This window comes from Tympanuchus pallidicinctus, unplaced genomic scaffold, assembly GCF_026119805.1.
Source record: "Tympanuchus pallidicinctus isolate F22 unplaced genomic scaffold, pur_lepc_1.0 scaffold16, whole genome shotgun sequence".
NCBI classification, from domain to species: Eukaryota; Metazoa; Chordata; class Aves; order Galliformes; family Phasianidae; genus Tympanuchus; species Tympanuchus pallidicinctus.
The window spans coordinates 2190208-2203198 of NW_026294679.1; the positions used below are offsets into that span (position 1 = coordinate 2190208).

Below are 12991 nucleotides of genomic sequence, written 5' to 3' on the forward strand. Positions count from 1 at the left end.
TTATGCATGCAACCATGAGAAAGGATGTCGTCATTTCCTATGTGACAGCCATCCTTGTCCTTCTGGCACTCGAGCGATGCACACATACCTTTGTTACCACGCTCCATGCTTCACTCAAAATTGAAGAAAGCTCCTGCACAAGCTGGCCCCTTGGGGCTGCAACACCAACAGCAAGGTAACAGGAAACAGTACTGTCAAAATATACACCTTATATATATACACACAGAATAATTCCATATAGTATTACCCAAAGGTGGAAGGAGAAGCAAAGGTCCGGATGCAATTCCCTGGACCACCAGGTAGTCCCACTGCAATCTGAAATCCTCACTCATTCAGATGCAAGTGAAAGATTTGAAACTGGTTCTGAAAAGCTTTATCTTATCTGGTCATAACTCCTGGGCTGACACTCAGGACACTCTGAAGGAAGTCTATAATCTAATGCCATACTCCTGTAATGCTGCTTATTTGCAGAACTTATTTTCCTTTCTCACTTTCTGTTTTACCTTCTGGCAGGACATTAAATCAACGTAAGTTGCTTTGATCTGTGTTGGGAACTGAGCTCTCGTTTGGAATTTTCCTTTCCTGCTCAGGATATCAGGTCAGAAATAGTAAAAGCTCTTTCCAAAATAAAATCCAGTGCTGAAGTCCCAGAAGGCCGATACCAATATCCCTCCCCATTGTCCTGACTGCGAGTGCTTGGAAACAAAGCACACAAATGATTCTGGCACTCAGGAAACTTTATAAACAGGCAGTGCCTCACACGTCCATCCCTACTGCAGGAAGACACAACAGCACAAACCTCTCCCATACCTGCTTGCACACCTTGCAAAACAAGCAGAGCAAAACCAACCGCAGCTGCCAGGCAATGCAGAAGCAAAAGGGGCTGTGGGGATTCAGTACAGAGAAATGTTTTGTTTGGGGTCCAGCACTTGTGGGGAATCGCTGCCACAAACACCATCCTTGCTCAATCACTTTGCTTAGCCATAATTAAGTAGACTTTAAAGAAAAAAAAAAAGAAAAGAAAAAAGAAAAACCTTTCAAAAACCCACTGGTTACCATCTTAATAAGCAGCAAACAAACTTTAGTGCAAGCTACAACGGCCATTTACAATCCTGGCACATCAGACTGAATTTGATTATGTATTTACCACCAATTAAATTATTTTAACGACGCAGTATTTCCCAAATTCATATTACCAAACAACACACATTGCAATTAACACACTTTCAGTATTTAAAAACTGATCAAAGAATAGATACGTGATGCAAATGTTTGCTTATCTCCAAGGAGACCCAAAAATCTAGAAAACTCAATAGGAAAAAGAACCTGCAGGCTTCATCAGATTTCTATGAGAGTTCTTAAACAGAGTTAAAGATTACAGAAATATCTCTGTTGTCTCTGAGTTTTGTTTCCATCTGAAAAAGATCAGAACCACCCTGGTAAGAACATCAGCTATCGTCCAACTGTGCAATCTGATCAAGTACTCAATCTAGCTGTCAGCCACCTTGCCTTTGGCAAGAGGTGGAACTCGGTGATCCTTGAGGCCATTCCAACCCCTGTGATATTTCCGACTACTCATTTTACATACCAAAAGTGGCCCAAAAAGTTCCCTTTCCTTTCTACTTGTGGTCACGACTCTACTTTGAAACTGCATTTATATTCACAGAATGGCTTGGGTTGGAAGGGACCTGAAGGATCATGAAGCTCCAATCCCCCTGCTGCGGGCAGGGTCACCAACCTCCATATCTAATGTGAGACCGGGCTGCCCAGGGCCCCATCCAACCATATACAATACAGTACTTAAAAATAAACAAAAAGCAACTACTTCAGAGAAAGCATTGTTTCCTCCTGATCTAATGAGTCTTTAAAGAATAAATAGTAATTTAAACAAAAAAACAAAAAACACTTGCAGTTGGATACTCATAAAGAACAGCCATAAGGCAAGGACAGTGCTGAGTTGCTGTCTCGTGCCCATAGCACAGGGGACATCCTGCACTGCTGCCTGGCTGCAGCAGGATGAAGCAAAGCACGGCCATGCATGGCTATTTTCCTCCAGCTTTGTTGTTCTGTCCCAAAGGAAGATCCCAGGCTCTCTGCACGCAGCCTGCTGCCAGCCCCCTGCACGGTGCCCTGAATAGCCCCAGTGTCAGGCACTGTGAACAACGGGGTTTTGTGGCTGAGCACCAGCCTGCTGCATGGCCACAGATGTGCTTCCGTCATCTCTGCTTTAACCTGCTCAAGTAAACACAACAGTCCTTGAACAATTCAGCTTTCTTTGCTCTTGCTTGCCCTCCTCACCAACCTGCACTAACAACCTCGCAGCCACGGAGAGCCCCAGAGCAAAGCACCGGCAGGGAACGTTTTGCATTTACATTTGCAAGGTGGTCTCTGGATTCAGATCTTTCAATGCCAAACGCTGAACCAGGAAGGCTCACTAACCGCTTCCACTGCAGTATTTTTTTCCCCAGCTGTTTTTATGAAGCCGTGTGATGCTGGCCCAGCACTGAGGCCTTAAAGTACTGCAGGAGGAAGCAGCGATTCCACAGGGCCTGTGCACAAGGATGTTTGAACAGAACTTATTGCCCCAAGGGAAAGGAAAAGCATAGATACAAATAGAATATATAAGATACACATTAACCAACATCCAGAGTTGACTAGACACAGGCAAATAAGAGGATAAATAAATGGACCCAGGACTAAATGGAATGCAGGTGTCTGCATTTCCCTGCTCGAGTCTGAAGAGTAAAGAGAGAGCTCAAGGAAGCCAGCTTGTTGGGTGATGGGCACAATGCTGGGTGGTGCACATACCAAAGTTTATATACTGGGAAATAGAACCTCTTAAAATTCCAGTAGTACTAAAATAGCAACAGAACTACATTCCTGGAGGCTTTATTTTTGCAGCGTTCACAAACAATTTGCCTTTGAAAATGCATGAATACATGAAATTAATCTTGGGAAAGCACAGTATCGAGCAGAGTATTGAATGCTGATGAATGCTTTAGCACTGAGATACAGGAGTGAGAACCTTTCTCCAACCACATTTCCATCCTGATCATGGCAGAAGCAGCACCCTCGGAACACAACCAGTGCAACTCATGCTTCTCATAAGGGAAGCGTGAGCTCTGCGTGCATAAACACAAACACAAGCCAAGCAGAGCAGGACCCGCTGCAGTGGCTGAGGCACAGCTCCCTCTATCCCACCAGCAGCTGGGCCTGAGCAGAACACAACACACACACTTGGTACAGCACAAAGTCTGCTTTGAAGGACAGCGTTTCATTCCTCTTACGAGGATCACCTCACTACTGGGAAGAAGGCTGAATAGCACAGAATTGTAGAGTCACAGAATGACTTAGGCTGGAAGGGAAACCAATGAACACCCAGTTCCAACGCCCCTGCTGGGCTGGTTACCCATCTAGCTCAGGCAGCCCAGAGCCACATCCATGCCATGGGCACCTCCAGGGATGGGGCACACACAGCTCTGGGCAGAGGTGCCATGGTCCCAGATATCCTTGCTCCAGCTTGGGCTCCAGCTCCATGGATGCAAAACCCTTTGATTCAGTGCCTATTCTGTACCAAGCTTCAATGTGTCCACTGCTTAAGAAAAGACCACATGAGCCTAATTCTTAAGGCAAGAAGCATCCCAAAATAGGTGCATCATGCAGGACGAGCCTTTCAGTTTGGGGTTTTCATATTTTTGTTTTAAATAAAGTACAGTAAAAACATTTCTCCTAATGGTAACTTTATAAAAGGAATGCTTTCAAACTGATCCCACCAAAATTTTCCTATCATATCCATCATCACATGATGCCAGTTTGCCTGCCCACTGTTACCAAGCCTCTATTCCTTGGCCATATGAAAAAAGCAAACAGCAGTAGTCCAGCAACTAATGCTGTTTTGTGTCATACAGCCCAGGTACTTGAAAGCCACTTAAGCTGGGCCAGGCCCCAACCTCCTGCTTGCCACAACATCCCCATCATCAACCACACAATCACACAGCTGCCCTCTGCAGACAGCTGTACGGATTTGACACCCAATGTGCAAGCCCAGGTGGTGACAACAAGGCACAGCTTCTCACTTGTGGGCTGGGTGCCTGTGTTGTAGGGGAAACAACCATCACACCTCTGACTCATTGACTTGGGATCAGTATCTTGCAAGCAGCTTAGGGGGAAAAAAAAATAAATAATCAAATCTGGTGGATCCATTCAGCATAAGATGAGATACAAGGAGTTGAGGGCAGCAAGACAGGTGTGGCACAGCTCTGCTGGAGAGGAGCCCCATTCAGCTGTTAGGCTGAGTGAAAAACTGGAGATCCACCAACTTCCCTGCTTACCTGTGAGCCGTACCATAGAATCACAGAACGGCCTGGGTTGAAAAGGACCACAGTGCTCATCCAGTTCCAACCCCCTGCTGTGTGCAGAGTCACCAACCAGCAACCCAGGCTGCCCAGAGCCACATCCAGCCTGGCCTTGAATGCCTCCAGGAACAGGGCTCCCACAACCTCCTTGGGCAGCCATCGCTGGAGAGGTTCAGAGGTGGCAAAAACAACAGCACAGCTAGTAGAGTATGCAATGGCACAGGCCAACATGTGGTAAGCACAGCTGCAGCAGAACAGGCTGGAAGCACTGGACAAGGAGATGATGTTCTGTAGAAGGCTATTAAGCTCAGCATTTAAATGCAGGCAGGAAGACAGAAGAAAGCTTAACATCCCTGTGATAAATGGCACAGAGCTGTGACCACGCTCCTAGCACCAAAGCTGATCAAACACTGCTTTTTCCCCCACTCCCCTTCAGGTGGGATGCTCTGTGCGCTGCAGGATGGTTCCTCACTCAGCAGTCCTGCCCCTGATGCTGGCACCTCTAGGGCAGAGCAGTTCCTCCTGGTAGAGGACAGACACAGCAGATCACAGGAGCAGTGGTTTCCTATTTAGACACAGGGACAATTCAGGGTCCTGCCCTGCCACAACAACCAAATGCACCCTCTCAAAAGCAGTGGTGCAGCCCTGGCACTGCTCCCAGAGCTGTGCTGCCCCATCCCTGGGGCTGCCTGCGGCCATGGCTGGCCCTGGGCAGCTTGAGCTGGGGGAAGGGGAAGGGAGGTTGTAAGGTCCTTCCAAATGTATGCCATTCTTCTATAATTAGATGAAAAAGCAGAATTTTCTCTTGCTCTCCTACTGCTGGAAGAGTCAGTGCCACGTGCCTTTCATCTCATATCGCAAGCAGAATAATTCCCAATAAAAAAATTACAGACCTCCCACTAGAGGGAATTTCCTAATATAATCTTCTCTCTGCTTTCAGCATTTCATAACCAGCTGCTTTAAGTCTCATTTAAATATGAGTGCTCTGAGCAAATCCATTCTCAAAAAACCCACTGAGCACCTGAGAACACCAGCAGCACCGCACAGCATCCCTGCACTGCTCCTCCTGAGCCCCCACCTCTGCTCTAGGAATATCAGGAGGCCTCCACACCATCAATAAGAGGGGACAGCCAGGAAAACACCACCTGCATCTGAACAGGACACAGAAAATGGAACAGCTTCCAAAGAGGCACTGCTCTTATAAGCAGCTCTGAGTGCTGTAACAGTGATACAGACGTGGGTTCACAGCAGCTAACAGCAACCTGGAACAGGTTGCCTAAGGAAGTTGTGGATGCCCCATCCCTGCAGGCATTCAAGGCCAGGCTGGATGTGGCTCTGGGCAGCCTGGGCTGCTGGTTGGTGATCTGCACACAGCAGGGGGTTGGAACTGGATGAGCATTGCGCTCTTTTTCAACCCAGGCCATTCTGTGATTCTAATATGAATTCTGTGCTTGCATGTTGTATCACTGGAAAGAAAAAAAAAAAAAAAGAAAAACAACACAAAACCAGCAACGAAACAACACACCACACAGAAGGGTTTGGAGTACCTGGGGAAAGGAAATCACTCCTGCAGGTGTGAAAGAGACTGGGAGATGAAGCCGAAATGAGTAGCAAAGCATTCATAAAGAACTAAGCACAGAATCTGAGTGCCAGGAGCTGCATTCCCAGGATTAATCCCACCCAGCAGCAACGTGGGGTCCGCGAGGAGCTCCCATCTGGGACCTGGGGAGCCAGGGCTCCCATCTGGGACCAGGCAGCACATTGTAATTGCGATTGAAAAGCAATTGGGGGCAATGAGTAAAGCAGTTTAACCTGAAATTAATGAGCTTTTGACAACTGCAAACAAAGCACTAATGTGGGTCCATTTACACTAATCCCAGTATTTAACAGAGAAGGCATATATCACTTCAACTTGGTTACACAAAGGCTTTCCTTCTGCTGTGTGAAAGCTGTTTTGCCACCACCCAGCTCTCAGCAGCAAACTCTGCCCAACTGTACCAAATGAGCAGAACATATCACAGCAGATGCATGAATGCTGTTGAATGATCAAATATTTAAGCAACCTCATGCAGTATAATGAAATACATTCACGGGATGCAGATCTAAATTACAGAACTCGGAGGTGTGCAGGGTACCTGGATGCTCAATGCCACGTACACGCAGTGCTCACTGCTTGCTGAAATCCAAGAGCCCAAGGGAGCAGAGCTGCAGTGCCAGCAGCAACTATGGGACAGAATCATTAGAGAAAAGTTGGTTGAAGAGGGCGATGGCCCCCAGAGAAACAATTTAAAATGCACCCCGTGAATGAGTGAAGCTAAGTAACTACAGCCCTTTGCAAAGCCTACCTATGGAAGCCTCAAGAAACACACCAATTAAAACTCCTTTGTATCAAAAGAATGAGATTATCATGATAGTACAGTTGTATGTTTCTTTCCCAGTTATGCTCCAACGACTCTTACAGCAAGGAAATATAGGAAGAAACCTCTTAATTCCTGGGTGGGTTTTGCACCTCACCCTGCTTCCAACTGATTTGCAGCTTTGTTTTATGCTTTTCCCTGCTGGGGTCTCCTCTTACTGACAATTATTACTCTACATTAAAAAAAGAAAATCTATTGTAATGTGAATCAAAAACAGTTTGAGTTGGAAGGGACCTCTGAAAGCTATCTGGTCTCATGCCCTGCAATGAGTGGGGACACCCACAGCTCCATCAGGTGCTCAGAGCTCATCCCCTGACCTCAGGGGTCTGTAGGGATGGGTACCACACCTCTCTGGGCAGCCCGTGCCAGTGCCTCACTGCTGTTATTACAAACAACTTTTTCCTTACACCCGGTCTAAACCTCCCCTCTTTTAGTCTGAAACCATTTCCCCTTGCCCTATCAGTTTCAAAGACTGAACTTTTTTTTACAGCTGGCATAAAGGGGACAGTGAAATCCACGGATGACTCACGCCACATTTCCGTGCGACCATAAACTTCCACTGCAAGCAGTAACTTACCCCAGTAAATTTACTTCCAGTTTTGTTTTTCCCCTTTGCCAGAAGTCACCACTGATACCAGATCTGCGACTGCTGTCACACCAAGCCCGAGGTCTGTGCCCAGATCCTTTCACTTTGCTGCTTTGGCAGCAAGTCAACAGCGGACAAAGGCAAAAGGGCATTTTTAGGGCACTGCTGCATCCCCCAATAGCACGCAGAGCTTTGCCTCTCTGGCACAAAGCACACAAAACCAGCCCCAAACCAGGCTCTGCGCACAGAGCTCTCACTGTAGGTAATCAGTTGGTGGCTCCCTGTGAAAGCAAAATCTCAGCACGCTGCAATTCCAATCACAGTCCAAAGGCATCCCTTCTCCTATCAGCAAGGCAATCTCCCACTCATTCTTCCAGTCCCTGAAGGCATCCATCCTCTGCAGACATCAACATAACACATTTTGGCAGCCAAAAGGATTCATCAATGGAATTACTACACCTGCAGAAAGTAAATGGAAGTAGAAAGCACAATACTGCTCCCATATCTTAAAAATATGCCCCACACTTAGAAAACAAATCCTGGACAACTGCTGGTGCAGGGTTTCTCCTAACCTCTGCCTCAGCAGCATCTAACTGCAGCTCTGACTCACACAATTCTTCCAATCTGTTGTATGCACTTATTTAAAGAATATCTACAGCTTAGCAAAGAGTTTGGAATAAATACGGCCACTTCAAAAATAAGAGCAACCCCCATAGGATTTGACACTAGAATAAAACAGCTATTGGACAGAACAAAGACTGCACGCGGATGGAGCGTTTGCAGGGCACGGGCAGTGAGGTAAATGAAAGAGTGCTGTGAGCAGAGCTGCAGAGAGCCTGCAGGCAGCAGCCGGGTGGCCACAACCACTTCTCCTTCCGCTGGAATTCTGCTGCATCACATCAGCCACAGCCACGTCTGAATCACTCCCTAGGACCGTGCTGAGCCCATTCAGTGAGCATCGCAGGCGGATACTCACAAACTCAGCTCCACGCAGAACAGGCCCATTAGAACTCTTGAATAATGCATGAGTTCAATTTACGACACGTTCAATTGTGGGGCATCACGTTACATTTCAGATCAGTTTTCCTTAATACGGTGTCCAGAGTGCAGTAAAATAAAACCAGGTGCCAAAACCAGTGGTGATGCTGGGAGCCTCTGACCGCCGCGTGGGCAGCAAGAGCTCCACACACTGCACAGGCAGCAACTTGCAAGCAGGTGCTTCTCTGACACACAGCCCAGCATCCAGAGCAGGGCCAGGCCTTGCGGTCAGCCCTGAACTCAGCACTACAATTACAACACCCACCTTCTGTTTTAATTTCTTTCCCATCTCCCCATCTGCTCCGAGCACATCACTCTTGTAACCTGACAGAGCTCCCAAGGGCCCTTTGCTCTTATTAATAAAATCAAACATGTACCAGGACACGGCACGGTGTCCTCTCCAGGACCATCAGTAATGAGCGAAGATGCATCCCAGCACATCCCATACAATCTCCAGCTGCAGGATCTCCAGCTGATATTAAACCCACCCTGAAGATTATTTTGGAAACAGAGCTTGACATGCTATACATGTCATACAAATAAAAGGTTTACAAAACAACAGCAACATTCAAAGGGGATACAGTCAAAAACCTCCCATACTTCAAGGTATTGAACAGCTGCCCTGCACAGCAACTTAAAGGAGGAAAGCCACTGAGCCACACAGCAGCCTGAGAACTGCTGTGCCTGCCCTGACAGCAGTGCAGCCAACAAGACTGGCCTGCAGCCATGGTGCACAGCTGTGCAACCAACCTGAAGCACTGCTTGTCCATCTCATGAGAGAGCACACGCACGGTGAGGCAGCTGTCTTGCAATCAGCGGCAATGGTTTAAAAGTGCAGCTCTCACTGTAACGATGCTCAGACCACCCTGTAAGAAAGATAGTGAGAAAATACAAACTCTCCCAACCCAACTCCCTCTCGCTTAAAGCAGATAAACATAAACATATCATATAGAAAAGTGGAAAAGAAAGTGAAACACTGAAGCAAACAAGGACTCAAATGTGTTAAAATAACACCTGTGCTCCACAGGCTCAGGATAGGTTGCAACAGCCTAAACATCACAGTCGTGCTGACTGAGGTATATAAAGATCTCTGGTTCTGCTAAAGGTGCCTAGGAAGCTTTTAAACAAGGAGCTCCGTGCTTATTTCTTAACTTGGTAAAACAAGCTACATGCATTTACTGATACAGCATCTGTTACCCAAAGCACAGCCAGCACAGATGGCCGGTGCAACACAACACAGCACCTGCGCCGTTCCTCTATTTGCAGGCAAAGACAAAGCAAACTGAAGGAATCAGGTGGCACAGCCGTGGCCCCCAGCACAAGGAGCCCCAGGTCAGCCCCAGCAGGAACAGTGACCCCAAGACCACCGTACAAACCATACTAGGGAGCTCCCAGTGACCCACGTGGAGATCTATCCAAGATGACACCGTGAGCTACCAGCCAAACATCACTCATTTCCATCCAACTTCACCTCCGCATTCACGTTTAGGGGTCCTTCAAGCACATCGTGCCCATGCAAATAGCAGCATTTCCCACTACAGAGCATTTCTCAATCCTCAGCCCTTATCTCTGCTTCCTGCAGCACCGGCAGCACCTCAGAACCCAGCCAGGCCATCGCTTTTGGCATCACCCCATTACCAACCGCTGTCACACGGGGAGAGGAGAGGAGAGGAGAGGAGAGGAGAGGAGAGGAGAGGAGAGGAGAGGAGAGGAGAGGAGAGGAGAGGAGACTCGGAGCCATCTGCTCCCCGCCAGCCCTTTCTGAAGCAGCGCAGCACATCTCACCGCAGACGGTCAGAAGTTGTCCACGCGTTATTGCTGAGCTCCGGCATTATTTTTTTTCCCCATTTTAAGCAAAACCACAAGCGGGGCGGGGGGTTACCACCGAGGGCTTGGATTGGGATGCAGAAGACAAGCGCGTTTCCACCGAAGCCTCGTGTCATTCCCCCCCCCCCCCCCCTCTCCTCCTCACCCCCACATCGGCCCACGTAAAACACGAAGTTCGAGGCGGCTCAGAACCGCCGGGCAGCGGGAGGGCCGCTATCGGTACCGGCACCGGCACGGACGGAGCGCGGCGCTCAGAGCGGCACTCACCGCTTCCGCACGGCCCCGCAGCCGCATCCCAACCGCGACCGCCGCGCCGCCGGAGCCCCGCACGGCCGCTATGGGAGCCCCGCCCCGCGGCTCCCACCTGCCCCCACGGACGCAGCCCGCTCACCGCCGAAGCTCCCGTCGCCTCTCAGCCCTCCCGCCGCCGCCGCGCTCCGCTGGCGGCTGCCGGGCCCCGGGCGCCGGACCGCGGGACGCCCTGACGGTCTCCGGCGCTGGGCAGAGGCGGCGGCCAGGCAGGAAATTTCACTCCGCCGCCGCCTCCCCTCAGCGGAGCCGCCTGGCGGACGCCTCCCGTATCGGCGGCTCCGCGCCGCTCACCTGAGGGAGGGCGCTGACGGCCGGCGCGCGTGGCGGCGGTGGGGCGCGTGGAGCCGCTTTCTGCTGGGAGAGGAGGGGATTCAGCTCTGAGAGCTCCGACATCCGCACGGAGTGCCTCCATCAGTGTGGGCGTTCATCCCTGGGAGTGCCTAGGACCCAGCTCCAGCCCGGTCCTGAACCCCTGAGCTTTGAGGCTGTCCCTTCCCCTTGGCTGGGCACGCAGGACCCTTCTAGCCCTAATTAAGCTGAGTTGATTCCATCACGTGTATACACGAGGGCTTCCTTTGTTTCCCTCTTTGTTTCCCTCTTAATTCCCCACCTGGAGGGACCCCGGCACCCTCTGGGCTCCAAACCCAAGTCCCACAGACAGCCTCGTTACAGTGCTACCCACCATGAGCAGCAAGGCAGGGCAGAGGAACCCAGAATAGAAACATCAAGCTGGAAAGTAGGACAGGGAGGAAGGGATTACCGAGGGGAGGGAGAGGATCAACGAGCCCAACTTCACGCCTTGCCCTCCTTTGTCTTCAGTCCCACAAACGCTTAGCCTGGGGTACAGAGAAAAAAGAAATCTCTCCCCCAGGAGTGCCTTAAACACACACAGCTATGAGGCACTGCATGAGCTGCCCGGAGAGGTGGTGGTCCCCATCCCTGCAGGCACAAAGGGCAGGGGATGGGCTCTGAGCACTGGTGGAGGTGTGGGTGTCCCTTTGCACTGCAGGGAGTGGGACCACGTGGCCTTTAGATGTCCCTTCCAGCTCAGACATCGTGTGATTCCATGAACTTTCAAACACCCCATCTACGTGCACCGCCTTTATTTCAGTTGTACTGAAGGATATCAGACTACTGGGGATTGTAGAATACCATCAGAACAAAATACTGGTGCATCTGTGAATATCCGTGTCTGCTTAATGGTCTCATAACAACGTCCCTTTGGCACCACGATGACTGGGAAGCAGCGATTTATGGCACTAAGACCTTTCAGCAGGCCCATTTGCACAGCACCAGGAAGGCACTGGTCTTAATGAACCCTTTGGTGGATGGAGTGGTGCAAGTCAGCAATTTCCTCGCGAGTGAATGTTTGCAAGAAATTGTGTATTAATTTGAACGACTGCATTTATCCAAGCACTCAAATAGATGGGATTATGACACGTGCTGGGTACAATCGTGTTTTCTGATAGTGCAGAAATTGGAAATGCTGTTTTATTGTGGATCAGAAATTAATTAGTGGTGAGGAAGAAAAGTGAAACTCGAGTTGCACAAAAAAGAAACAAAGATAATACATGTTACAGTTATTAATGCATTACCTGGGAACAAGAGAGGCTGATTTTATCTTCAGTTGCTGTCCTTCGATAGGACAAGGGGGAATGGTTTTAAACTGAGACAGGGGAGGTTTAGGTTGGATATTAGGAGGAAGTTTTTCCCCCAGAGGGTGGTGAGGCACTGGCACAGGTTGCCCAAGGAGGCTGTGGATGCCCCATCCCTGCAGGCATTCAAGGCCAGGCTGGATGTGGCTCTGGGCAGCCTGGGCTGGTGGGTGATGAATGATGATGAAAAGGATCAAAAGCAAGGCTGCACTGACAGGGCTCCACTGCTTTAACGTAAAATAAATGCAAGAAATTTGAAATGTTGCAGCAAAACAAAGGGAATAAGCAGCAGTGACTGTGTGTTCATCCCAACGAGGCTCCAGCAGTGACTGTTCTTTGTCCGTCTTACAGCCCGCTGCTCCCCTGTCTTTTCCTCTCTCTTCATCACAAATCAACCACATCCTCAGCACTGTCAGCTCTTTGGCAGTCAGTTCCTCCTTCCTCCCAGTGTGCTGTGAGACCTGCGGCAGCCTTCTGGCAGGACCCAGCACCCGCTGCTCACCAACAATTACAGCCACTTTGCTACTGCCTGGTGCAAAGCGACCTCCTTGGTCCAAGAGAGAGAAACCTGATGGGAAGCAGGTGATATTTTAACATCAGATGTTTATTTCAAATATCCCAGCATGATGATTGACCATCAGAGGGCTGGAACACCTCTCTGATGAAGAAAGGTTGAAGGAACTGGGCTTGTTTAGCTTGGAGAAGACTCCTGGGAGACCTCATTGTGGCCTTCTAGTACTTGAAGGGAGCGGATGAACAGGAGGGGGAATGGCTGTTTGTGAGGGTGGATGGTGATAGGAC

At 49.3% G+C, this 12991-nt stretch overlaps 1 protein-coding gene across 4 annotated transcripts in view; it reads right to left on the minus strand.

The window, feature by feature from the left end:
- Positions 1-11030, minus strand: part of PTPRE (protein tyrosine phosphatase receptor type E) — an 82687-nt gene extending 71657 nt beyond the window's left edge. The window contains exon 1 of one of the 4 annotated variants that reach the window (XM_052677028.1): positions 10827-11030. The gene's annotated coding sequence lies outside the window, so the exon portion shown is untranslated. The other 3 variants (XM_052677027.1, XM_052677029.1, XM_052677030.1) reach the window with 3 other exon arrangements.
- Between the last annotated feature and the right edge of the window lie 1961 nt (positions 11031-12991).